Source organism: Mandrillus leucophaeus, unplaced genomic scaffold, assembly GCF_000951045.1.
Source record: "Mandrillus leucophaeus isolate KB7577 unplaced genomic scaffold, Mleu.le_1.0 Scaffold619, whole genome shotgun sequence".
Lineage (NCBI taxonomy): Eukaryota > Metazoa > Chordata > Mammalia > Primates > Cercopithecidae > Mandrillus > Mandrillus leucophaeus.
In genome coordinates, this window is record NW_012106686.1 from 251,966 (window position 1) to 279,654 (window position 27,689).

At 37.9% G+C, this 27,689-nt stretch overlaps 1 long non-coding RNA gene across 1 annotated transcript in view; it reads right to left on the reverse strand.

The window, feature by feature from the left end:
• LOC105553925 overlaps positions 1–27,689 on the reverse strand; it is a 274,012-nt gene that overhangs the window by 89,779 nt on the left and 156,544 nt on the right. The window contains exon 2 of the long non-coding RNA XR_001008239.1: positions 20,312–20,427. This is a non-coding gene — a long non-coding RNA (uncharacterized LOC105553925). The remainder of the gene's footprint in view (positions 1–20,311; positions 20,428–27,689) is intronic.

Below are 27,689 nucleotides of genomic sequence, written 5' to 3' on the forward strand. Positions count from 1 at the left end.
CCACTCCTTTCTGGTATTTCAACAACATGCCATGCTATAATCCCAACAGAGTCACTCTCAGAATTAGCTAGAATTCTGAGGTCAGGTAGGAGACAGCACAGGCTGCCTACAGAAATGAAGGACTGCTTTAATTTTACAAATGTGTATGGTACCAGGTGACTCCCAAGAAGTTATTAGGATCAAAACAATTGCACACAATAAATCCTAACATAAACAAAATGATAGCTAAAAGTTATCATTACATAAAATATATATAATTCCTTGTTTTGAAGTTTAAAAAGGTTTATAACTTTTATTAGTGGAAATTTAGTTTTGACTTTTGAAAGTAAATTTAGTTGGATTTAGTTCAACTAAGTACTGAACAAATATTTAAAGAACAAAAGCTTGAAAAAGAACTACCTGGATGCCTGTATCTCAGTGGAGTCCTAGGTCTCATTCATAGGCCAGCAAGTATTTTTGCATATTCAGCCAACTCTGCAGAAACTCCAATCCTCCTCAGATTTCTCCAACATGTTTCTGGAAATCATAAGCACAGTCTCTGGTGTGCTCTGTGACTCAGCCCTTCTGCATGACACATGGTATAGGTCATATTATTCCTCCCCTGTCTCTGCTGTCTATGGATCCAGTTTCCTATCTCTGCCAAGACAAAAGCAGGATATCTACTGCTGGTGCCCTCCAAAAGCACGACCCTCCATACCTGCCAAGCACTACTGAGAATGCCAGTACCTGCCAAGGTCCCCATCAGGCTGCCAGTGGCCCATGTCAAGGAGACTGACATTTATGCAGAGGACAACTGTGCCTGATGTTCTGAGCCCTGTTATCTATGCTAAATTCCTCGTCTCTTGCCCTAACAAAAGCTGCTGGCACTATCTTCTGTTGTGCAATGTTCTGGCATGAATGCTGCTGATGACATTCTCAGTGGCCCAAACCTTTTAATATTTCCTTGGTCATCCATTGTTCCTCTGTTCCTGCAATTTGTGACATGAGTCCACCACGGGTCTGGCCAGAAGATGCTGAAGTAGTGGATACCATGTATTCCAGAGTCACTCCCTATCATCATTGAACCTGGCTGTGCCCTTTCATTTACCCGTAGGTGGATGTTTGCCCAACTCATGTAAACAGGAGCTCAAATCCTGATCCAGCCTAAGAATGGGGACTGGAGTGCCAGAGCTGAAGGCAGAGATATCATTCGAGGTCCCGTGGAATGGAATCTGTTTTCTCCCCGCAGTGGGGAGGTGACTGTGCAGATGCTGAACCAGTGAGGCCAGATGATGGTAAACTCTCCTTTAAAAGAATGTGGGCAGATTGTTAGTGTACATTTTTCTGGAATAGAAATATAGGCCTGACTACTGAAGGGCAGGTATAGAAGAAAGTGGCTTCTTTTTGAACTCTGCTGTATTCATCCTGTACTGAACATGCCATAGGCAGCAGTATTCCTTTTAGGAGACCATGGACAAAGAAATGCCACCCACAAATCTACTGCCTCTGCTCCTGCTGCTGTCAGTATCATCAGCAACATAAATCAGGAACAGAAGCATGCTGGTGTGTGACCTCTTCCTTCCAATCTGACCCAAGTAGCTATGCTAAGAGAAGACAGCAGCTTTCCAGGTAAAGGCAGAATTGGGAACCAAGAGGCCAGTCAAAAGCATCAGTTCCAAGAATACAAGCACAGGCTAACCCAAGTCTAAAGCAACAGCTTTGTAACTTGCCAGTGTGATAAGCCCTCCACAGCCCCTCTGAGCTTGGTGGCTCAGCCACAGAACCTCTCAGATGGGAGACTGTCCTTCAAACAGCCTGGCAGAAATGCTGCTCCATTGTTTTTGTAAGAATGAATCCATGCACAGAAACATCCTTGCACATTTCCCCATCCCTGCAAATGGGGCCATTAAACAACTCTGCCCAATGGACAATGACAGAAAAGACTTGTGTTCCACCTGAGCTAAGTATTTAAGAGCAGATGACCGGCTCTCCAGCTCTCTTCACCTCTGCCATGGTGACTGCGAGGGGTAGAAAATGAGATGCTCTTGCTTCCTTGTGTCTGGGTGAAGAGTGGCTGTGTGATGCCTGACTCCCACCAGCTACAACTGGTGAAGTGAGTAAAACACAATCCTTCATTGTGTTGAGTTGTTATGATTTGGAGATTTATTTTTTACAGCATTCTATCTGATATGCTTTGGTTGTGTCCCCACTCAGATCTCACCTTGAATTGTAATAATCCCCATGTGTCAAGGGTGGGGCCAGGTGGAGATAATTGAATCATGGGGACAGTTTTCCCCATCCTGTTCTCATGGTAGTGAATAAGTCTCACGAGATCTGATGGTTTTATAAATGGGAGTTCCTCTGCACAAGCTCTGTTGCCTGCCCGCATGTAAGACATGACTTTGCCCCTCATTCACCTTCTGCCGTGATGGTGAGGCCTTTCCAGCCATGTGGAACTGTGAGTCAATTAAATCTCTCTCCTTTATAAATTACCCAGTCTTGGGTATGTCTTAATTAGCAGCATGAGAACAGACTAATACACTGTCTTTTCTAACACACTTACATTTGACTCAAGAGATCTTGTCAGCCTTGTAATCAACACATTTATTTCCCCGGCTCTTCTGTTCTTTGCTTGATACCCCATTCCTACTTGCTTGTTGATCCTTTGAATCTTCCCTATTTTAGAGGGTATCTATACTCAGAATATGAACTTGACTCCGCTTAGCTAGTACGCACTCTTGAAGCCAAAACCAAGGGACTCAGAGGGTTAAAATAAAGAGGAGTAGCAGAAGCAATTCTCCCAGACATTTTCTGCAGAGGCAGAGAACATTTTTAGGGAGACTCATTCTTCTTCCATACCTAAGTACTCTCACAGTGATCTCTGTTTAATCTCAAACCACAACCTTCATTGTATATTCAAAAAGACAACATATTTTTGTGTTAAAACTGTAATCACAATGGCCTTCATTTTCCAAGCTACGTTTGACTACTTTTCCAGAGACAGAGCATCACACAATTGTTATGTATGTGTAACCTCTACTAGAATCAACGTTATTACAACAAATAGAATCTAATTGATACTGTCCATGCCCCGCGTTTAAAAACAGGAAATAGAAACTTTCTCACTTCTATCTAAATGTCATGTATAAATTACATGGGATGGATAGCTGTGGTGAGAAAAAATAGCGATTACGGATGAAAAGCTGTCCTGTACTCCTCCCTCACCATTTGAAAGGCATCTAAAATATATTTATGAGATACATTAAAGAGCTTATTTTGCTAGTGTCCGACTCTAAATGGACCATTTCCAGTGTTCTTAGGGTGTATTTTTATAACAGTATCAATTTATTATAAAGGTCAATATTTTTTTCTCTTTCAAATTCTTTCAAGTGGGTTTTCTAAAGTCCATTTTCTGAAGTATTTAAAATTCTAATAAACCACTGAAAAATTACCAAGAAGATCCTGTGGGATTCTGTTTTTCTAAATCATACTATCTGATGCAACATGAACCTCGGTTACAGTAAAATATCATTAAGAAAAGGTCAGCTCTGGAAAACAAAGAACAAAGCCAAAAAGCATCAGGCATCTTGGAAACACAGGAGTCAACAGAACTTATTCAATGCAGTCTTTCAGAGCAGGAAGCTTGAAGTCCTAAAGTGTTTGCTTTCCAGGGAAATGAGAACAGCTATCCCAGAGCTATGGAAAATGAGGTATTCTCTCTCCTCCCAATATGATCAAGTCAGTTGATTGATTTCTTCCTCTAATACTGTGTCTCTTGAAGAGGAAAGGAGCTTTTCATTGTCAAGAACTGCTTCTTGGTGATCTTTGCAACCACAAATCCTATTCTGGTATGTAGGGCTTGAATACAAAGATTTGTTGAATGAATAAATGAGCATCTTCTGGGTCCTAAGACAAGTATAAAAGTAAAAAATTCTATTGATCAGATCACTCATTTGCAAGACACCAATAATTGATTTGATGCCTCTTCCACCAAGTTTTCCAAACAGAAAATCTACTTGGACATTGAGAAAGCATAGGTGGAGTTTTCACCATATACCCAGTCCTCAACCCTCTACTAAGAAGTGGTAGAGGGAAGAAGGAAAGGGTCAAGGGAAAGAACAATTTGTTGGCTGGCTGTGTCTGCGCATAGAACTCTCTCTACAATGAGCCTGACTGGGTGTGCTCTCTCTTCTTGGCAAGTTTTCTTTGAAGCCGCACTTGGAAGAAAATTCCTCTTGAAGGCATTCTACCCAGATTAGCGGAACTCTAGATTTTGATGTCAATGATTCTTATTTTTACCCCTTATCAACTAACTTGCTCTCCCACAGAGGGATAAGATTCCTGGGTGCACTTAGGATGAAAGGGGCAATGCTTACATGTTTGGAGAACATGAGTATGTCTCTAGCCTGGATTAAAGCATCCACTTTGCAATCCAGCAATAATCACTATTCACATTGCAGTTTGGATTCAAAATCCCAGCTAACACCTTGGTGTTCCTTTTCCTGGCCTTGTCCTTCATGCGTGTTTTCTGTTTGTTTGTTTGTTTGTTTGTTTTCCTCAGCAGCCTTGCAGAAGCAGTAGCTTCTGCATAATAGAGTTTGTATATGCCCCCCTGGTCTCTCTCTGTATATAGAAAAGTCTATTTCCACAACAGTCCTCTGAATAAGTTAATGGATCTAAGTTATAGATCTGCTTTACCTCTGACAACACAGGTAGCAGCGTAGCAGCATTGCTTTATATCTACACAAACCAACAGAAGTAATTATATAAATAAGCACAACGGTTGAAAATCTGACTCATCATTTTGAGCGAGGAAATTATAGTCTGTCCTCTCTGCTTTTTTAAAAAAAATGAATATTAGAAATTTTAGCAAAAGATGATTAATGTTAATTCAGCGTAAGTTGTACAATGAAGAATAGGAAAACCTTGACATTTTCATCCAGTTTAAAAATACGAGAAATGTTGCTTGTCATATATATACTTATATAGTACATGTTTGTGTATAATACATATACATCTGTTTATTTATTTATTCAGGTTAACCTTGTCCATGATAAAAATTTAGCTTGTGGAACTTACCTGTCATGCCTATCTCAGCAAGAAAATAATGAAGACATTTGTTTTCAACCTCTGTTTATGGTACCCTCTGAACAGTCATAGTTGTGTTCCAGTATGATGCCTCTGAACTGATGCCACCTGGACAGCTACCAATTAGGAAACATAAAGGGCAATAGCTAAATCATTGTGGCCAAATAAACCTGCACAGAAAGAGCCTCTTGGGCATTTTATACTGACAAGACCATCTTACCATTGGAAAACAGATTTTTGTAGACAGGCCCCCAAGTCCACTTTAGCTCAGTATGGGGTCAATGTGAAGCACACCTAATCAATTGAGAAAAGATCACTTGATTCCCAAGGTGAGATAACTGCAGCAAACTCCTATCTTCACTCTCTACCTGCAGAAGCCAACAGCAATTGTACCTTCCATGTATAGTCTAAAATTCACTTCCCTGCTACCACTGTGTAGAGATATTGTATGCGAAACTAATCCCAATCTTCTAGATAGTGAGTTGAGAGAGTTGGTCCAGTCCCTTGGATTTAGATCAGAATATGAACTTTCACCAAAACACAGGTGGCCACTAACTACCTCTGTCACTACAAGCAAATTGCCCAGCCCCTCTAAACTTCAGTTCTTTCCTACATAAAATGGCTACCTTATGGACTTCCTTGACTGGCTTCCAGAGCTGCTATGAGGGTTAAAGCAGTGATTTTTGAGCTTTAGCATGACGCATGCATCAGAATTACCTGGAGGGCTCGTTAAAACACAGATTGTTGGCCCCAGAGCCTCTCATTTACTGGATCTGGGTTAGGTAAGCTGAGAACATGCATTTCTAACAAGTTCCTAGATGACGCTGATGCTGTTGGTCAGGAGATCACAGGCTGAGAACTGCAGAATCAAAGGAAATGAGGTTGATTTCATTCTGTATCAGGCAAACTCCAGCACATGTGCTTCAAGTCCTGCCTTGCCCTGTCTTCCCAAAGTTCCTTCATCCTAAAAATATCTTTGTCCCCTCCTCAGTTACCTGCTATCATTGATAAGTATCTGATTTATCTCTGTATTCTCTGAGCCTACAATAAGGGCTGACCCCTCTGTTAGGCACTCAATAATAAATAAATAAAAATCAGTGAAATGAAGAAATATGGTTAAAAGTATTTTGAAACAGTAAAACATTATTCATACATGAGGGACTTCTATTAGTTATGGAATAGACTAAGTTATATAACAAAGATACCCAAAAATAGGGTGAGCCACCTAGGATGAGGTGCTCATGATTTCATTCAAGAATCCAAGTGTCGGCCAGGCTCGGTGGCTCACGCCTGTAATCCCGGCACTTTGGGTGGCCAAGGTGGGTGGATCACTACTAAAAATAAAAAAAAATAGCCAGGCGTGGTGGTGCACACCTATAATCCCAGCTGCTTGGGAGGCTGAGGCAGGAGAATCACTTGAACCCGGGAGGCAGAGATTGTGGTGAGCCGAGATCATGCCACTGCACTCTAGCCCAGGCAACAGAGCGGGACTCCATCTCAAAAAATAAAAAAAGAATCCAAGTGCCTTCTAACATGTTGCTCTGCCATCTTCTGGGATGCTGTCCTCATCCACATGGTAAAAACAATTCAGGACCACAACCGTATTCCAGGGCCATTAGGAAGGGAATAGGAACTCATCACAAGCGAGATGATCCCGAAGTTAAACTCATCACCTTGGGCATCGTTGGGCTACACTTTGAAACACAACCATGTATAGCTGCAGGGGAAGCTGGAAAGTCTCCATATACTCATTCTTGGAAGTATCTGCCATGGGGGATACTGTTCAGCCACCCAACTTTCTATGTATATCCCCAAACATAGAACACTCTCAACCCTCCTATTCTAAACTTAAGCACTACAGACTCACCCTGTTTCTGTTTCTAGCTCAAAATCCAGGGTCTCTGACTTGTGCTTAAGAAAGTGAAAAAGGAATTCCAGAGGAAGAAGTTCATATTTAAGAAGTTCCACATACCACTTTTCACATGCCGTTGGCCTGAATTCAGGAAAGCTCTCAGCAAAGAAGACTGGAAAATACACAGTTTCCAGCTGTGGGTCACATGCTTAGCTAAATCCCAGGCTTTTAAATGAATTTTTCCTACAAAGTAATTTGGAGAAGACTCACTTTTTAAAGATAAATTGAATTGCAACTAATTTCTATATCACATATGCAGATACATGACATTCGTCTGTTCAGCTCTTACATTGCCTTGTTCATTGTAGATGTTGAATATATGCTTGGTGAACTTTTTCAAAATAGAAAAGTAATAGCAGCACAAGCAACTGGAAGCCAGATGTGTAGACCAGAAAAGGTTCACACTTTTGAAATAATTCACTATTACTTGAATACACCAATATATCATTTTATTACTTGAGCATTACATAGATAAAATGACATTTTAATTTAGTTAAATTTGTGTAACACAGATTTTAGTATCATTGTGAACATGTATGAATATATTTTATGATATATTACAAGGTGCAAAAAAGATGCTATATTATCATTAACCATAAAGCTACCTTTTGTAATCCAATAGGTTTCAAAGCTACTCAAAAACAGAAGAGACAGAATTATTCTTCTGATGATTTGAATGATAAATATATGCCAACAATATCTACAAATAGGCGGAAATGGTTATCATTTATTTAGCAGCCATAAAGAATATTCTGATTTATGTGTTATTTTATAGACCTCTCAACAATTCTGCAAGGGGGGTAAATTTATCCTTATTCTGAAAATAACAAAGTAAAATTCAGAGAGATTAGGTAACTTATTTTTTGACACTGAAATACCAGATGTTTGGTAATAAAAATACTTTTGTTGCACGTATAATGAATGTGTGGATTATACATAAGTATGGACTCACCTAATCAAACATTTGAGAAATAAAGATTTCAAGAATAAAATCAGTCTTTTTCTCTTACTGAAGTGTATGATGCACCGGGCTGGTAACTTTGATTGTTATTGAGAAAGAGATCTGCCATGGTATTATGCTTCCCTGATTTAACTCCATTTTTCTTTATAACTGAGGGCATTTACCACTAAAACAATGGTGTTTCTGAAGAGTTTAGATGTTTATATATTGCCTGAAGTCAAGATTCTCCCTTTGGATATGACAATTACTTCCATCACAACCAATTGAGAAATGAATTATAGAAGCAAAATTGTTTCTAAATTAATGGTTGTTAAAAGTTTCCTAGGGAGTTGTCAGACAACTCTAAACATTTTTATGTTTCCTATCAATTTCCAAGATGTAAAAATGGCAAACTCAACTGCAAAGAAAGTAAAAGGAGCCATCATAAATAAATTATATTTTTCCAACTAGACATGCAGCAAATTACTAAATTGCAGAAAAGAATGGAAAGCAAGACATGGTAATGTGGTAGCTGTTATTTTATACAAGCACGAGTTTTGTGAATTCAGACAGCATGGCTTAACGGGCAACATAGGTTCCCTAAAGTGACTGCATCTGGGATGTCCTTTCATATAACATCATTATCCTCAGAACCACAGGTCCCATCACTAGCCTGATATGAGATAAACATTTACATACTCATCCCTCTGCAGAAATCAAATAGATCACAACTGATCAAAATATACTCACTCACACATACACATGCGTACAACCTTCTTGATCTGGGCTTCTTTACTTTGCAATTGTAGAAGATTAAGTGTTCACTTTCATAAAGTAGCTAATGTTCAGAGTGGGTGGCAATTCAGTAATTCTCAATGGATATTAGAGAATGGAATTGTCCTCAAGCCATTGACAATCATTATGGTTGAATGCACTTGTACAAATTGTACCCAGGCCCACGTTTCAGACATCACCTTGTCATGACTCATGCCACCCCAATGTCTAAGCACGTGCAGTTTTATATTTTGCTGTTATTGTTGCTACAAATAACAATAATACTATGGAGGAGGAATTGAAGGGGGGAATTGTGAATAGTAAGAGCCAGGTATTAACTAAAGAAAATAGATCAATCCATAGAGTGCAATTAAGATGTGGGAGTTAAGCAAAAGAAATAGAAAGGATGCAGTTTAATTAACATTTGATGCATGAGGCCTGGCACAGTGGCTCATGCCTATAATCCCAACACTTTGGGAGGCCTAGGTGGGTGGATCACTTGAAGTCAGGAGTTCAAGACCAGCCTGACCAACATGGTGAACTCCTGTCTCTAATAAAAATACAAAAAAATCAGCTGGACTTGGTCGCACGTGTGTGTAATCCCAGTTACTCAGGAAGCTGAGGCACGAGAATCACTTGAACCCAGGAGGTGGAGGTTGTAGTGAGCCAAGATCGTGCCACTGCACTCCAGCCTGAGCAACAGAATGAGATTCCATCTCAAAAAAAAAAAAAAAAGAAAAGAAGAAGAAGATTTGATACATGCTGCTGGGACTGCAGTTTATGCACTCCTAGACTCACCAATCAGAAGGGTTCTAAAGAGTCTGAAGATGAAGGCACAGAGCCTACAGCAGCCAGTGTGAGAAGGCATAAAGTTATAGTTATTATTAAATCCATGGAGGTATGTACAATTAATATTTTATGTTTGATAATTATATCCACAATTATTATCTTATAATGAGTTAATGATTAGCAATAACAAGTTAAAGAATGATTTATGGTGATAAATAATACACAAATTGAAACAAAATTCTATAAGAATGACTGGGGTACGTAAAAATTTTTAAAGTGAGTACATTTCTGGATCTGTGCCCCAACCACAAACCATGATTGAGGGAGGATTCTGTGTACTTGGTGCTTAACATAGCACCTGACACATACTAGATACTCAGTAATCATTGGCTCAAATATATGCCAGCATGATAAGTACATGACTATTTGGATAGCTAATGAGAAATACAATCGCTTAACAGAGCTTGGAAACCCAACTGAGGTCCCATTTTCTGGAAAGTGGAAGCTGACAAAACCAGCAGTAAAAATGGAAAACCTTCCTAAAGTTTTCCAATCTCCTATTGGCCCAACTCAGAATTCTCAAGTAAGAATAAAGGGTGAGGCTTTAGGGAACATTTGGCAATGTCACCACTGTGATGGGGAGAGGATGCTACTGGGTAGAGTAAGTAGAGGCTGGAGATGTTGCTGAACATTCCACAGTGCACAGGTGCCTACAACAGTCATTACCAAATCCAAAATGTCAATAGTGCCAAAGTTGGGAAATTCTGGCCGGAATAGGTTTTTCTGCTCATGTGATTTCTTTCTACCCTTGTTTTTCTGACAAACTCCTATGTATCCTTCAAAGCCCAACTCAGCTGTTATCTCTCCCTCTAAAGCTTAGCCTTCCTCCTCCATATCTCAAGAGAGAATTACGCATGTCTTTACCTGGAACTTATGCTCCCTAAGCAGACTTTACCTATTTCTATTATTATACTTATCACAAATCATTGTTCTTTGTCATTGTAGTTAGGTATCACTTCAGCAGAACTGAAATAATAAAAATTAGCTACTATGAATTAAGCATTTACTACTTGCAAGACATTTTGCTAAATGCTTTAATCTCTTTTAATGTATGCACAAGAAAACATGAGGTAGCTGTTATTATCTCCATTTTACAAACGAGGAAAATGAAGTTTAGAGGGGTTAAGAAACAGATGCAAGGTAATAGTTTCCACAACTAGAAAGTAGCAGAACTAAGATCCAGGCCAGAGGTCAAACCAGCTGTAATGTCTGCCTGCCAAGTACAGTAGAAAGAACTATTTGATGGGAAATAACCATTTTCACACTTTTGAAACAGAGAAGGTGAAAAGAGTCATGGCCATCATGTGGACCCACCCACTGAGATGAGCAGGGGTATCAGAAACGGGCCTATATGTTGGACTTGACAGCAGATACCCAAGGAAGGGACAGAGTATACAAATGGTATAGAAATATTTGGTCAAAATCCCAGCACACAGGAAGAGAGAAGTTAAAATGATGTGGCCGTTCAATACATGGATGAAATGAAAGGATGATTAAACGCAGGCTTGTGGTCAAGTGTTTTAGCAGGTACTGAAAGCCCTGCAACAGGCCATCTGAGGGCTGAGGCTCAGTCTGAAGCACAGGGAGCTAGAATATCCAGGGTGGAGAAATCTGTTGACAGCCTGTAATTTAGAAACAGGAGAGGGTCTCGCAAAAGTAGTTCAGGACCCTGGATCAGGAGGAGTAAGCAGTGCCTGATTGTGTATGCCCAGGGATGGTGACCAAAGGGATGGGCAAGGATTGAAGCCTGGGACCAATTTTGAATGTTATATTAGGGAGGAAGCATAACCAGAAATAACCTGGTTATTAAGCTGAAGCAGACTGAATTCAGGTAAGGCCAGGCAATGGGAACCGAGAGGAGAACTGAGCCCACAGGAGACTCAACCATGCAAGAAAGAAAGGGTAAAGCCTGGAGCCAGGTCTGGGCTGATGACCATCTTGCCTTTAAACTAGAAGTGGTGGTATCAGTCTTGGGCACAAAGTCAAAGTCCTCAAATGTTTCAGAAGAAAAAACAACTTACAGATACATACAGATTATATTATAAACATAAAAAATAATTATACAGCCGGAGACAGAAAAGTTGTAAGGTAAGCGCAAAAGTAACTGTGGTCTTTGCCATTACTTTTAAATTGCAAAAACTGCAATTACTTTTGCACCAACTTAATAACTTTTCCATCTCCAGCTTTGTGATTATTTTTTCTATCTATAATATAATCTGTAAGTGGGAAATTGATAAATATAGCAAAATAACATTTCCTCAAATGTAATGGAAATTTTTTGTGCTATGGGGGCAACTTTTTTCAAAATTTGAAATCACTTCCAAAAAAAAGGTAATTTTTCTATTTCCGCCTGCCAGTGGTTTGACCAGGCTGATGGCATGGTAGCTCAAATTGATCCCACCATCAGAAAAAAAAATTGGCCATTAATCCACACAGCTTCCCTAATTCGCTCCCTGTCTGTCATCTCCCTAGGACCACACAGGCAACAGACTCCCATTGCTATTATAATAACACAGGTTAGGTCCATTAAACTGAATAATGGACACTTTCATTAACCAGAAGGCTGCTGGTTACCCAGGAAAAAACAAAATCCTCCCGTGGTCTCCACCAAATAATCCCTTTGCTAATCTCCCAGTAGGAAATCTTCCTCAAATCTTTTTAAAAATTTCCTACTGTGAATTAGCTATGTGTGCTTGAAAATACAGAAGAGTGTACTCCAATTCCATTCAATGTGACATTAAGGGGCACTTCTCAAGTTAAGAGCCTCTCTCTGCCCATGTGTTTGTAAGCACAAGCAAACAATCTGACCTCCTACCACAGAGGACTGTATCTGCCTATTTTACACATGGCCCGGTAACTGAACTTGTATTATGACACTAGAGGCAGTTATGGATGCTCTTAAGTGATACATTTTTCTAATCTTTCATCCAATGCATTTCCAGCCAACTCTAAGTAGAAAAGAGGAAAAAGCTGATTATGCATATCCAGTAACTAGAATCATTTAAGCCAAATTAATAGGGTCTATAAATAACTTTTTTCTTCCTTAAAAAAAAAAAGAGATGGTGAGGTTAGCTAACAATCAGAGGAATGGCCTATTTTCCTCATCAAGTTGTCACAACCTGAGGAAATCTCAAATTAGTTTCAGGGAAAATGTAACAACCCAGTGCAGATGCTGTGTGCAGAATGGGGGCCTGTTAACCAGAATTCCCAGACAACCCATTTACCAGGACATTCATCGGCCCTTCTTCCCATGGCTACTAATATTGCATTACTCTGTTTCAATGTGATTTTCTAAATTTACCAGCAAATCAAATCTTAGGTTTGGCATGTTGACGTCCTTGATTTTTCTACTTTGAGTAATCTGTAAACCCTGAAATAAAGAGCATTTCTCTCGGAACTTTTTGAAGAATATATCAGATGTCCTTAGATGTGACACCATAGATCCTAGGAGGCCCTATTATTATTATTATTATTATTATTGTTGACTTCTCACTTGAGAAGCAGCCCCATTATTTTATGTACTAACCAGAAGGAAAAACATTGCTGTGTTAAACTATGACACAGTGTAGTCTCACCACTTAGAATTGTTTTATACACAAATTGGAAAGCTCTCTGTTAGGTATTTAGACACTTATTTTTATAATTTATTACCATTATACACACAAGAAACAAAACCATAAATGAAATATATTGGTTAATGCAGTAGTCCTCAGCCTTTTTGGCATCAGGGACCAGTTTCATGGAAGACAATTTTTCCACACACTGGGAAGTCGGGGATGATATTTTCGAGATGATTCAAGGGCATTACCTTTACTGCACACTTTATTTCTATTGTTATTACATTGTGACATACAATGAAATAATTATACAACTCACCATAATGTAGAATCAGTGGGAACCCTGAGCTTGTTTTCCCACAACTGTTAATAAACTATCCCACCTGGGGGTGATGGGAGATAGTCACAGATCATCAGGCAATTGATTGTCACAGGAGCACACAACCTAGATCCCTCACATGCACACTTCACAACAGGGTTTGCATTCCTATGACAATTTAATGTTGTCACTGATCTAACAGGGGGCAGAGCTCAGGGGATAATATGAGCAATGGGGAGCGGCTGTAAATACAGATGAAGCTTTGCTCACTGGCCCGCCGTTCACCTGCTGCTGTGCAGTCTGGTTCCTAACAGGCCACGGATGAGTGCCAGTCCATGGCCCACAGGTTGGGAACCTCAGGTTAATGTATATTCCTAAAACTTCATGATCATAGTTTGACACTTTTGTGATTACTTTCGAACTCAGTATCATTAATGTCTATATTGTTGATACAATATTCCTTTCAAAACTTTACAAAAAGTGGCCAGGCGTGGTGGTTCACGCCTGTAATCCCAGCACTTTGGGAGACCGAGGTGGGTGCATCATGAGGTCAGGAGATCGAGACCATCCTGGCTAACAAGGTGAAACCCCATCTCTACTAAAAATACAAAAAAAAAAAAAAAATTAGCCGGCCGCGGTGGCGGGCGCCTGTAGTCCCAGCTACTTGGGAGGCTGAGGCAGGAGAATGGCATGAACCCAGGAGGTGGAGCTTGCAGCAAGCTGAGATCGCGCCACTGCACTCCAGTCTGGGAGACACGGAGACTCCGTCTCAAAAAAAAAAAAACTTTACAAAAAAAACTAAAATCCTTTGGGGCTAAGCATTGAGCAATCACCAAGAGCTAGAATAGCCCCCTTTCTCTGCAATCATTTGGTTCCTAGGAGCTGAAGGAGTGTCCCACTGTATTCTCCAGGATTTTCTTCTGAACAGCTGTCAGTCATTCTACAACTTTTTGTGATGCTTTCGCTGTTTTCACAACTCAGGCAATGTCAGTTGTACCACACTGGCCTAGCCATCAGCAATTGCTCAATGGTATTTATTGTAAAATATAACCTAACACAGAGATGTTAAAATTTGCACCTTAGAATCCATCAGATATAGTATATCGTCACTGAACTATCTTAGTTGGAAATTTGTTTCCTGAATTGCGAAGTCTCACTCTTCTGGATTCTCACCTCAATTGAGAATTGAAACCCAGAGTTTTTCTATCCTAGCTTCTTGGCAGATGTCTTGAGTTGTTTGGGAGATTTTTTCAGGAAGCTTCCACCCCTAAATTTGTTATCTAAAATTTGAAGAAGATATTCATTTGGTTAAGTCTCAAGCTACCTGTGGATAATTTACAGCTTGGAAGTAGTCTCATAAGATACTTTCCAGAGGTTGATGAAGTGTACAAGGGAAACAAAGTTTCACAGTGTGAGTGCATGGTCAGAGCAAGTCTAGACTGCAGCCTCTCAGCCTCCCCACCGCCAGGAGATCAGGCATCCACATGAGATACTGCTATGTGGAGGTGAGGCAAACAGCAAATGCAACTCTAGGCACAGAAGGAGATATGGGGAGAAGTTGGGTAGTACATAAAACAGTCTGCTTCATGTATTCCTTCAACCAGTCAATCAATCAGACAGCAAATATTTATAGAACCTCTAATAAATGTCAGATGTGTAAACTCTGTGTGCTTCCTCCAATTTTGACCCATATTTGTTTTGCATCAAAGACACAGACTGCTGCCCCAATACTCCATGGTAACTATTCTTTCTTACAAATCTTATGTTTTGATGTTTCAAGGATAGAAAGACTAAAATAGCCTATGATCAAATATTGTCCCCCATCCCTCACCTACATCAACAAAACATTTATTAGAACAAATTATTATACATACCAGAATGCACAGTATACCCAGGTTTATTCAGTCCTAGCTTTCAAGGTGTTTAAACTTGCAGTTGTCAGAATTTTAGTGGCATTGCAAGCTTTCAACCAAATTAAATTTGCATCACAATACATTTAGATCTTCTACTACAGGGCAAACACAGCTTATATTAACAGGAATTAAGGTTATTCATCCAAACAACTGAAAATTGCCCTGGTTTAACTCTAAAAGACTTTTGATGGGTATCCTTTCATCTAGTTATTTCTTCTAGAAATGACCCAGCACTGAAAAATCAGGCACTTTGTTATTTTTCTTCAGCCAGCCCAGAAACTAGGTTACCAAGCACCAAATGAGAAAAACCCACTGATTTTTTTTTTTTTTTTTTTTTGGAAGGGTGCTTCTTGCTTCCCTTCAGTGTAGTTGTACAAATCATTGGTGCTGTGCTGGATATAGGCCACCACTACGGCCTGCTGAACAAGTGATTAGACGCAGCACAGGGTGTGTTGGGTTTGCTGTGAAGTGAGCCCCTGCTCACTGTGTGAGTGAAGAAACTGTGATGTGTCTGTTCTGCTCTCCTGCACTCTGGTCGCTTGTTAACTTGCTAAGGCCTGCATTCGTGTCATTTTATTGTTTTAGGCCCTGGTCAGACACTCCTGCTTGCTGCCTGCTTGTCTACCATGCATGGTTGTCAATCAGGCCCTTCTCTGACACCCGGTCATCTCTTTGAAGTCCTCTCCACGTAGCCTCTCGGAATCATTTTTGCCTTGAAGTCCTCTCTGTTTCATTTTGTTATATTGAAACATCTAAAATAGTTAAATGAGTACTCGGTTTATTTGTGTATGAAGTAATCTTTAAAAGTTCTATCTGCGCTTACAACTGGAAGTTTTAAAGTATCCTATGGACAGTCATTGTTTTTAATTTAATTTTTGTTTTCAACTATATTAGACCTAGAAACTGGAGGACAGGATCCCTGGTTGGTGGAGGAGGCTGAGACAGAGTAGGAATGTGGACAGTACTGCCCAGAGGCTGTCACTAGGTGGGCTCTTGGTGATCCACACACTCTGGATGCTCACCAACTTGGGAGAGACTGAGATGCCCACTTCTATTGACCTTAGAAAGCTACGGTTGACCCCTCAGTGAGTTGACAGGATCCCATCAAGGTAGTTGATGCAAGTAGTCAATTACTAGTCATTTTTATGGCAAAGATAAAGACAGGATATATTTCCCAGGCTGTTTAAAAACTAAAATCCACAAAGGTGTGCTAACCTTTGACCAATATCCACATATACAAAGTAGTCTTGAGGTACATTAATTATGATCTCATCAATCTGGGGAATTGTTAAATAAGATTACAAAGTTTTTGACAAGCATTCTCACCTAGGAGTTTTTGCAGTAATCATCCTATTCATTTGATGCTAAAGAAATGGCTGGACAAGGGTACTTGGTACCACATCCTAAAGATTATTTGCCAACTGCTGGGTTCTCTGTGCAATGGCTTATAATCAAGAAATTAAATTCCTTTAACAAAAGAGAAGATATAAAAATACTCCTAGAGTAAATACCCACACTGAGAGCTCATATCTAAATCCTGCAAGGCTGGCTGAGTTCTAATTTTATTCTCTTCTACTACCTTTAAAGTGGGGTAGAGGGCATTTATTATTTCAGTTTATGTGCAAACTGTAATTCCAATATGAAATCAAGTAAAGCCATTTAAAAATCAAAGTTAATGTTAACAAGATGATCTATTTCATCCCGCCTAATAGAAGCTAATGAATCATTGTGAATTTATTGTGATAGAAAGACAGTGGATGCTGGCAATTATACTGATGAGCAGAAATCCTCACAAGTGGGCACTTTAACGCAATTATTTTCCATTTGGTTCTAAAAAAGCCTCTGAGTACAACTAAGCTTTGATTACCTGGCATCTGAAAATATACACTCTCAGAGGGGTATTTGCAATGATTATTTTAGTGGAAAGAAAGTAAACAGCTACTGTTTGTGAAAGCTCAGTTGTGAGCCTCTTTAAAGTTTAAAATATGAATTGTGCAAAAGATGAAGCTCTGGCTTAATGGACTAGCATATTATTACATTATGTTCCCAACTGGAAAGAATCAATAACTTACTGGGTACCTGAGTGTTAGAGAGCTGATTAGAATACATTTTCTCAAGAACAAACCTCTTCAAACTCGAAAGCCAATGTCATTTTTGCTAGCAGGCTATCCAGTCTCAAGTTGCCTTATCCCTCTACTTTTTCTTATTATTCCCGTACTTTTTTTTTCCTCTTGGCCCCAGGTTTATGAAGGGGTGTATCAAAGAATGACAGCTGGTACAGAACTTACCTTGTATAAACATCGGCTGCTTCAAGAGAGGCAAGTCAAAGGCCATCCAATTTATTTTTCAAGTACAGAAATATTGGGGGTTCTTACAAAGGGGATTGTCCCATTTCTGTCTAATTTCAGTTTATTCTTGCACATTAGAAGTCAAAAGATCACATTCTTTTAAAAAGTGAGACATACGGACCAATGAGAGGTTAAAGGCTGCCAGAAAATAAGCGTACACATTGTAAACTCAGCTAATAACGCCAGGTCTGGAGATAATGGGCACAAACCCAGATGGACAACATCAACTTGCTCCCTTATCTTCGGCATAATTTTTCCCTAAATGGGAGAAATATTTTTAAGGGCTATTAATGTAATTCAGTGGCTGAAATGAAGACAAGTAAATGAGGGATGTCCTGGACTGTAGAACCAGAAGTTGGCAAAACAAAAAATCATTTTTGTAACTTACGTGGAGTGCCAACAAAACTAGGTGAGCTGTAATGTTCCCCTCACAAAAGGGGTCACTTGCTCGAGTTCCCACAACTAACAAACCGAGAATTTAAGCTAGCTGTTTAGTGTCTATCTGTGTTTTGTTCTCAATATGAAAATAACACAAATTCATTTTGGAGAAAGTACAAGGTAGAAAAAATATTCAAACTACCTAAAAATCATCTTCCAACTCCTAGAGAAATTATTAAAATGTCTGCATAACTTCTTGCATTTTCTACATATTGCTTTCCATACTTGATATCATTTTGCGTTCTGCTTTAACATTTTATCATAAGCATTGTCCACATATTTCACAACTCAATGTGAATATCATATTTCATGCCCACAATTAGATCAAATATACGATTTCTTACTTTAGGCAGTTCCTCATGGCTGAGTACTTAGAAAGTCTCGATTTTTTTTCACTGGTTTGAATTACCTTACAAAAACACTACAAATCGAATTTCTGGCCCTAAATATATGAGCATCTTCAAAACTCTTTACTCATCTTCCTGAATTACTTTCTAGAAAGGTTAAAACGTTGCACTTTTCCGCTGTCTCTGCAGCACCCACTTCTTGACACTTGCCAACATTGGGTATTCCCTTTTAAAACAGCTTTTTATATTTAATTAATATAATTAAAATCTTATTTTTGTTTGCAAGCTTTGGTCATGTAATAAGCCAAATACATTTCCAATGGTTATGATTTATTTGTATTATCTCTTTGGTGAAGTAAGCATGCATGATCTTTGCCCATTTATTTATTGGAGTCTCAGGGTTTTTCTCTTTGAGTTTTAAGAGCATGTCTGTCATGTCTGGTGCAGGAATTCTGGCATTGTGTGTGACAAAATAAAAATTAATTTAATTAGTTCTCTATAAATTAATATTAAGCATTTTAATATTTGTTGTAATTATTTTTCTTTGCTGTCTTTTAGATTAATGCACACAGTTTAAACCCTTGAAATTTGTTGAATCTCTGTCCTTTCTTTAGCAAATTCTTCCATTTGGTTGAAGTATAGAAGGTCTTACCTAACATATAACTCAGATAAACAAACGCTTAAAGCTTCCTTCTAGGCATTTCATGGCTTAATATTTATAAGTTCATAATGATCTGGAATTTATTTTAAAATGGGATAGAGTTATAGGCAACATGTTTATTTAAAAATGACCTAAACCCACTTATTAAATAACCTTTCTCTTCCCCAAAGATTTTTTAGTAATTCACTTTCATATATTTAGTTTATATATGTATTAAAATGCCCTTTTCGTATTTTTCTGTTTCTTTGAGCTTTCTGAAGATGCCTGTGGTTATATCATGTTGAATAACATAACTTTATACTATTTTAATATCTTGCAGCAATAATTTACCTCCTTGACTTTTTTATATTGAATCATGATATATTTTTGTGTATATATTTTCTACATAATTCCATTTATATTCTCATCTATGTATTTTATATATAATTTTCAAAATATATTTTAAAAATAAAGATTTTAACTTTGATTAGAGGAATTTATACATACATTTTTTTAAAAAAAAAAGATGAGAACATGGAAAATGGGAGAACCCTAATGAAATGCAATCCTCTCTCAATTCACCTTCTCACTCCTATTCTCTGTTCAAAACTCTAAATAATATGCTTATGCTAATATATTTTAAAATGTATCCATTTCAAACATTATCTACTTCAACTAAACAAGACAGGATTCAACTACACAGCACTAAAAATCCCTCCTTGATTCCTTCTACTAGAGTTAAATCACTATTACAATATATATCTCTGTTACCTTTGTAACTTTAAATCACATATTTTAATATTTATTTTTGTTCAAACCTAGAGATTTTCTCTGGATTTCTAGCTTTACAGTACATAGTTTAGAGTTCCTATCTATTTTATCACCTCTCTTCCCTCTCTCTACCACTTGATTTTTTTCACCTGAACACTTATGTTATATTGCATAGTTTGACAGCATTTATTTTCTTGTTCTGCAGTCACAGCTGTATAAACTTTCACTAACTTACACTATGATTCCGGAAGACTCAGTAACTACAACCATTCCAGTAGTTCTTCCCGTTCACCGAATAAAAAGACAAATGGAAAGTTTTACCTTAAAGCTTTAAGACAATATAGTGTCTCCTCTCTCACTAGAGAACGTGGCCCCAACAAGAGCTTCTCCTGTGTACCCTGTATTTACGGAGTCCTGGTGGACTGCTGACTCTTACCTATAAATTCTAAAGAGGAAGAAATGAGGTGCTGGGCACTTTGATAGAGGAGCAAATTCAAGTTGGCTGTGCTGGGACTGGTCAGCATTTTCAGTTTGTTGGGATGTGAGTACATCCTGCAGAAAAGAAGAGAAAAAAAGATAGAGAAGGAATCAGGTATTGTTTAATGAAAAGGGGTTAAGAAAGAATCAAGCAACTAACAGAAATAGAGATGCATTTGTCATCTCTGGAGAGTTTCAACTGAGGGATCCCCAGTGATGGGAGTCTCTGAAGAACCCGTGTAAAAGTCTCCCACAAGAAAAAAAAGTGAGCTTTCATTACCTTCTAGTCTAGAAAGCATAGGAGCTAGATCACAACCACACCAGATGGAACTTTCCTGCCCCTTTCCTCTTCTCTCTCCCCTTGTTCAGATCTTTGAGAAGTAGAAACCAGTCATCAAGATAGGGGAGAAGAGAAAAAAGAGAAGCTTTAACATTAAAGCAAAATTGAAATTTTGAATATTATATGAGATTGGACCTTGAAATACTGAGTCCATGTCTTATGAGTTACAATGACAGAAAAACTCTATTCCATAAAAGTGACCACAAACTGCCACACTTTTCATCCAGGAAGGGAAATAACTCTGAAGAGTAATTTCAATGGAAAGAGAAAGAGGGGAAAAGATTGCTTCACGATCACTTGCTATCAGCTGTACTTGTTTGAAGCAATGTCTGTATAAGGCTAAAGACAGGAATGGGAGAGTAAAGGCCATCTCAAGCCAATTTCAGCCAATTCGAGAAAATAACATTTCAGCCAATTTCAACCAATTCGAGCCTGAGAACTCTATGTTTCTCATTTTGAAATTTATCATATCTTAGTATCTGCATTATTTCAAGAGTATATGTAGGACCTTATATAAGAAATAAACATAATTTTAAAAGGTTGTATGTAAATATATTTTAAGTAAATAATAATGTCTTCCTCTAGTTTCATTAAACTTACTTTAGCTTCATTTCTAATATTTTTCAGAAGACCAAGGATTCCAAGTTTCTATATCCTTTGAACAAATGTTGGTTCATATAAAAGCCATTACTGAAAATTTACCAGAGAAGCAAATAATATGGCAATTCATGGTGTTTTTATTTTGGCCCAAATATTTAGTTGTATATATTCTTTCACAATCTTTTATAATGGAATTCTATATATGGACTTTTTAAATCCACATATAATTATTCATGACCACTATTTCTCTCAATCAATAGTGTATACAGGAAAGTATATTATATGGTGTGCCCCAGACTTGTTAAGTATTGCTAGTGAATATATGATCATTTGTTGGCTGGAAACACAAGCAGTCACCTTGACAGTAAAATGACAATCAAAAATACCATTTTCCTTTTACGTTTCTATAGTTAATAGACTCATTATCCTCTGGCCTCTGATCATCTCTTTCTAGCCTACCCTTAACAGTTTGCTTATTACTTTCTGCTTCTCAAAAGGGATCTAAGACACCTTAAAATAAAATTCATGTATATAACAAAGTTCTGGAAAAAATAACATATCAAAGATATAAGAAGAGCAAAAGAAAGCAAAAATGCTAAGAATGAGGCTTGATATAATTATTGTGATTGCCTATTCAATTTTGCTCTACATTTCCTCAGAGGCAAGAAAATGAGTATGTTGAATATTTCAAGTTATTTGTTTGAAGAAAGCAAACCAATTTTAAGAGAGAAAAAGAAATAGATACAGAAAGCCAGAAAGAGAGCTAGAGAGAAAAATGGGCACATATACTTCCCCCGTGGTTATAAATTCAAAATAGATTTATCAAATGACACTGTATACACAGAATGATGGACAGTTTGTCTTTGACCAAAATTATCTCCCAGATACAAACACAACCAAAGATACAACATTTAAATTTAATTCTGTGAAGGTGATTGTTCAGAAGATAACTTAGTGTAAAACAACTATGTAACTTTCTAGTGGGCTTTCTAACTCAAGGTAGAGGTGATTACCTGGAGAACTGAGTGGATACCATGTTTCACAGACTGTTTTACCTACAGGGCACTGCTCTCAGTAGTGTTTTAAGCAGAAGTCGGTTAGCACACAGTTTGAAGTCAAGTGCTTTATCAAGAGTCTAGGGGAGCAGCATTACTTGTTCCAAAGAAGCCATATGTTCAATACCACATTGGTAAGTGGCGATGCTAATGCAGACAGTCTAAAGACCATTTCAATTCATCGTATTCATAAATTGAAGGCCTGCAATCTCCTATGTGTCTCCAAAAATGTATTGATTTCCTTCTAAGCTTTAAGTCAATAAAGGTGCATTAGTCTGACAACAAGGACATATGTTTCCAACACTGTCCTGTGAAAAAGCTCATAACTTCAAGTCCCCATGATAAAAAGCCTTTTTTCCAGAAGCAAGTTCATTTCTATTCAAACTTTAGAAGCATAAACATAAATTAGAAATATTTTGGGGGCGTGTTGTACTTTCTTATTTAAAAAAGGAATAAAAGCTCTTTGCTATTTCACTACTTCAAAGCTTTTAAGTCAAACCCCCAATGCAACCTGCTTTATTTAAAAAAAAAAAAAAAAAATGTTCATTTGTTTTAAAGCATTGTGGTCATGCTAATGTATTTTCAAAATCAATTAAACCTTATCTAAACATCTCAAGAGGGAGGAAGCTTTACTCTATTTTCATCTAAACCACAGACACAAAGCCCTTAGTAAATGCATTTTCATGCTGTGCTGGGAATATGTTACGTCCAAGTAAACTGCTTAAATGTCATCCAGCAAAGTGCAAATCCAGCTTATAGTCTGGAGGAATGAATGTTTGAAAGTCTAATACATTCAGATTAATGGTGTGGCTGTAGTTATATACAATGATGTTACTATGCCAAGAGAGGATACTAGCCAGACAAACTTACAGAATAACTTGGAAACCTTAACTGTAAGGTTTCTTGACTAGAGATGAAGCATGTGACCTGTTAGGACTCTCTTTACTTAAAAAAGAATTAATCAAAGTCCAGGAAAGTATTTTATGTTATACTCTGAAAAGAGGTCATAATCATGCTTAGACAGCTGAATAAGAAGCAGATAAAACCAAATTGTGTGCAAACTTTATCTGATACACACCCAGCTGTCCAAATAGTCTCAGTAGGGACAGGAAAGTAAAAACACAAGCTCACCCAGTAGGTCATCCTGACATAGTGATGACAATTGGCTTAATTAAATCTTTTAAGCATTTTATTCTACTAAAGTTAAAATCTCCCCATTAGCAAAAAGTCATCTCCTCATAGCACATTTACTTTCTGACCATCTTCGACCTGACTGAAATATCTGAGTCATCTTTTGCAAGTCCCTCTCTCATCAAATGAATTCCCAAGCAACAGCAGCATTCCTATTGTATATAGTGCACTGTAATATAAAATAAGGAAGAAAAAAAGAATAGTTGCAAGACAGATTTATGCACCAAATAACAATCTGGGTGAACAATTGAAAACATCAGGAATGCCAGCATAAGCATGTGGAAAAAACAATGACTAAAATAAAATATACAAAAAAAAAGTTGTTATAATGTAGAATTATAGATTATTTTCTTTATTTCCCAAAATAATGAAAACTTATTCATTTTGTATAAAAGAGGGTATTTTAAAGATTGTCTTACAATATAGTTGGAAGAATAAAAACAAAAATATACAAAATGAGAAAAGAAAGAAACACAAAGTAGCATATCAACATGTGAGAATGAATGTAATATAAAGTCCATGCAACACTATTAGGTAAGAAATCACCAAGGGCTGCAGTTTGTTCACAGTGGCTTACTGAAGGAAGTGATTTTCTGGGCTATGGAAAACAAAGTTGTCCTGCAACAGATCAATGATAAATTGATGAGGATACCAGAAAAGCTAGAGCAGATGTAATATGAGTCTGTAAGAATGCTGAGGCTGCAACAAAGAAGACAATTTCCCATACATGGCAAAAGTATATACCAAAAAAATGCACTTTTTTCAAAAGCGTTGTAAAGTAGCAGGAAAAGCTCTGCGCTAGAAACTAAATGACCTGGATTTTGTGCTAGTCCTGTCACTGTTGTGACTTTGAGTGTTTCACATAAATTCTCAGAGTCTTAATTTTCTCATCTGAAAAATGACAATAATTACATATAGCCTCCCACCTTCCTTTGTTATTGTAAAGGTCAAACAATATGATATTTCTGAATATGAAAATGTAAACTGCTACTTGTGTGAAAAGGATTTATATGGGGAACATGTTAATTGCAACCGTCAAAATGTCCACATGATCCAGTCCTCAGTTTTAGATGCTTCGTACACTCTCCTGATTTAGCCTCATTCATACTCATGGCTTCAACCAGCACCTAAATCCTGATGGCTTTCAAGTCAATATTTCTAACTCAGGTCTAACTACTTACTAGATATTTCCATAAAATGATCAAAATGTACTTACAATCAACATGTCCAAAAATGAACTTACTCTCCTCTCTCTGTAATCTGCTCCATATCTGGTATAATCTATCTAAGTGAAATGCAAGGTCAGCATGACTCCAGTCCTGGGTCAAGTCCCACAGCAGCAGAGCCTGAGATGAATATTCATGTGCAGTGACAGAGCAAGAAAGTGCTCCCAGGAGAAATCTCTGATGGAGGAAGGGAAAGAGGAATGGGAAAAAGAAGAAGCTGAGCAACAGTGTGATCTCAGCAAAATTCTAGCCTTAGCTTTCTCACACAGAGGAACTCTGGAATGTACATTACCTCCCTTGGCTCATGGCACCCCAGAAAGAGGACTCTGAGCTTTCATACTCCTGTGCATACCATTCCTGGCAAAACCCACCCCAGGGTGGAGGGTAGGGGGAACTGATATGGTTTGGCTGTGTTCCCACCCAAATCTCCCCTTGAATTGTAGCTCCCATAATCCCCATGTGTTGTGGGAGGGACCCTGTGGGAAATAATTGAATCATGGCGGCAGTTGCCCCCATAGTTCTCATGGTAGTGAATAAGTCTCACGAGATCTGATGGTTTTATAACGGGTTTCCCTTTTTGCTTGGCTCTAATTCTTTCTCGTCTGCTGCCATGTAAGATGTGACTTTCACCTTCTGCCATGATTGTGAGGCCTCCCCAGCCACGTGGAACTGTAAATTCATTAAACCTCTTTTTTAAAAAATAAATGACCTAGTCTTAGGTATGTCTTATCAGCAGCACGAGAACAGAATAATACAGGAGCGCAAACTTCCAGGTACTTTCCAGGTCACTTTCCTCTGACCACATAAGGAAAGTGGTTCCAGGAGCTGTCAAGCATCTTCCAATGAGGCAAAAGAACACGGAAGAAGCTGGAGAGCCCCCTGCCCCCACCCCACTACACACACACTCACACACAGATCTGGGGAGATCAGAGTATAGTAGCCCCTGAATATCCAACCCAGATACCAATGAGGTATCCTGGAGTCATAGCTCTCATTCATCCCATGCATTGTACCATACTGGTCACGAAGCCCTATAGAGTCTGTTGCTAAGTCCTATATATAGATGCAGGATCTCTTTCAACTTGACTCTGAACAGTCCTTTGCTATACTTGGAACCCTTCATTGCTTCTAACTTGAACTTCTGGAAAAGCTTGCTACCTTATCACTAAGCCTCCCCTCAAAGCCTCCAAAAGACAGGCAAACTAATATTTCACAACCAATCCTTAAATAAATTTAATTTGTCACTTCCTTATCTAAAATATTTAAGTATCTCCCCATAATTTTAAAGATGAAACCAAAACTCCTTAGCTTTGTACAGCCAGCCACTCACGTTTTAGCCTCTAACCATCTCTCCAGCTTAACCATTCTCAAACTGTTTGGTCTACAGATTACTTACACTCTAAAAGTTTACTGAGAACTCCAAAGAGCCTTGGATTATGTGGTTTTAGCATAACTTTTAATACTGAGTATATTAAAACTTAAAACAGAATAATATTGAAATATACCTACTAATTAATGTTATATTACATATTAATAGAAATAATATATTTTATGAAACATATCTATATTTTCCAAGACAAAACAATAATGAGAAGAATGACATCATTTTACATTTTTTTTGCTAATTTCTTTAACAACTGCCTTAATAGAAAGCAAACAGTGTTAACATAGATTCATTTCCTTTCAAGAATCATACTGAACATATTGTCTTAGAATAAGGATTTTTTCTTAAAACTACAGTGAACATCATTGCTTGCAAATAAGTATATATATATTTGTGTGTGTATGTGTGTGTGTATGTAATCTACCATAATGTCTACAGAGTATTCCTTTGTATAAACCTACAATGGTTTATTTAATAATGTTTTTGGACTTCTCAGCTTTTTCTAATGTTATACTATTAAAAACAAGTACACAAATAGAAAATAATGTACACGTGCATTTTCCTGCTTCTATCCATTTCTGTGATTAAGACGAATTTTTAAGAATCTCATTTCTGCTTAATCAAGAAATATGCATATTATTAAACTTTGTCACAATGCTAAATTGCCAACCAGAAATATTAGATCACCTATGCTTGCCTCCACAACAATGCTTATTTTTCTACCTCATTACTAATATGAGGCATCAAAAGTCCTCTTATTCTTTGCCAATTTGGTAGATTAAAATGTAGCATCTTATTAAGTATGACTCTGATTATCAGCAAAAATATAGGCATATGTATAAGTTCCCCAATTTATGCTTTTTCCTTGTAATTTTTCAGGCAATGCTTTTGCTAAATAGTTTTATTTGCTTTTTTGTTTCTTTACCAACAAAATGTCTTCTCTCTCTCTCTTTCTCTCTCTCTCTCTCTCTGTCTGTCTGTCTGTCTCTCTCCTCTTTCTCTCTCTCATTTATGGGTTTTGCCTTTGGAGTCAGGCTTAGAAATGGCCGGGCACAGTGGCTCACACCCATAATTCCGACACTTTGGGAGGCCGAGGCAGGAAGATCACTTGAGGTCAGGAGTTCAAGACCAGCCTGGCCAACATGGTGAAATTCATCTCTACTAAAAATACAAAAAAATAGCTGGATGTGGTGGCACACACCTATAATCCCAGCTCCGCAGGAGGCTGAGGCAGGAGAATCTGTGGAACACTGGAGGCAGAAGTTGTGGTGAGCCAAGATCATACCACTGCACTCAAGACTGGGTGAAAAAGCGAGACTCCAGCTAGGAAAAAAAAAAAAAAAAAAGCCTGAGAAGGAATTATCTAACTTTAGAAATGATCGATCTGTCATCAAGGGAGTTGTTTAAGGATATGCTGGATGATTTTCTGCTGTTATTTTGTTGAAGAAGTCTATCTTTGACCTCTAAAATTGAATAGTTGTATAAATAAAAATTTAAAGTAATTTATGAATTAATTAAGAGCAGAAACAAACAGAAGAATC